This window comes from Scyliorhinus canicula, unplaced genomic scaffold (assembly GCF_902713615.1).
Source record: "Scyliorhinus canicula unplaced genomic scaffold, sScyCan1.1, whole genome shotgun sequence".
NCBI lineage: Eukaryota > Metazoa > Chordata > Chondrichthyes > Carcharhiniformes > Scyliorhinidae > Scyliorhinus > Scyliorhinus canicula.
The window spans coordinates 76,943-78,625 of record NW_024055690.1 but is presented as its reverse complement, the minus strand read 5'-3'; positions in this window follow the sequence as shown (position 1 = coordinate 78,625).

Here is a 1,683-nt window from a genome sequence, read left to right as displayed (position 1 = left end):
CAGAGAGAGATACAGAGAGAGATACAGAGATAGATAAAGAGTGAGATACTGAAGAGAGAGAGATACAGAGAGAGACACAGAGAGATACAGAGAGATATACAGAGAGAGAGATACAGAGAGAGAGTGAGACAGAGAAATATAGAGAGAGATACAGAGAGAGAGACAGAGAGAGAGATACAGAGAGATACAGAGAGATACAGAGAGAGGTACAGAGAGAGATACAGAGAGATACAGAGAGAGAGATACAGAGACACAGAGAGAGATACCGAGAGAGATACAGAGAGAGATACAGAGAGAGAGATACAGAGAGATACAGAGAGAGATACAGAGAGATACAGAGAGAGAGATACAGAGACACAGAGAGATATACCGAGAGCGATACAGAGAGAGATACAGAGAGAGAGATTCAGAGAGAGATACAGAATTATATACAGAGAGAGATACAGAGAGGTACAGAGAGTGTTATATATAGATACAGAGAGAGATACAGATAGATATAGAGAGAGAGATACATAGAGATACAGAGAGAGGTACAGAGAAATATAGAGAGAGGTACAGAGAGAGATTCAGAGACAGAGAGAGATACCGAGAGAGATACAGAATGAGATACAGAGAGGTACAGAGAGTGTTATAGAGAGATGCAGAGAGAGGTGCAGAGAGATATAGAGAGATACAGATTCAGAGTCAGAGAGATTCTTAGATTGATACAGAGTGAGATACAGAGGGAGCGATACAGAGATTCAGAGAGAGACACAGAGAGAGATAAAGAGAGATATACAGAGAGAGAGATACAGAGAGAGATACAGAAAGAGGTACAGAGAGAGAGATACAGAGCGAGATACAGAGAGAGATACAGAGAGATAGAGAGAGATAGAGATACAGAGACACAGAGAGAGATACAGAGATAGAGATACAGAGAGAGACACAGAGAGATACAGAGAGAGAGATACAGAGACACAGAGAGAGATACCGAGAGAGACAGAGAGAGAGATACAGAGACACGGAGGGAGATACAGAGATAGAGGTATAGAGAGAGACACAGAGAGATACAGAGAGAGATACAGAGAGAGATACAGAGAGAGATATACAGAGAGATACAGGGAGAGGGACACAAATAGAAACAGACAGATGTACAGAGAGAGAGATACAGAGCGAGAGATACAGAGACACGGAGAGAGAAACTGAGAGAGATACAGAGAGACACAGAGAGATACAGAGAGAGATACAGAGAGAGATACAGAGAGAGATATAGAGAGAGATACAGGGAGAGGGACACAGAGAGAAACAGAGAGAGGTACAGAGAGAGAGAAACGGAGAGAGATACAGAGATGGAGATACAGAGAGAGACAGAGAGATACAGAGAGAGGTACAGAGAGAGAGATACAGAGCGAGATACAGAGACACAGTGAGATACAGAGAGAGATACAGAGAGAGATACAGAGTGAGATACTGAAGAGAGAGAGATACAGAGAGAGACACAGAGAGATACAGAGAGATATACAGAGAGAGAGATACAGAGAGAGAGAGACAGAGAGATATAGAGAGAGATACAGAGAGAGAGAGACAGAGAGATACAGAGAGTGGTACATAGAGAGAGATACAGAGAGAGAGATACAGAGACACAGAGAGAGATAGAGAGAGATACAGAGAGAGATACATAGAGAGACACAGAGACATACAGAG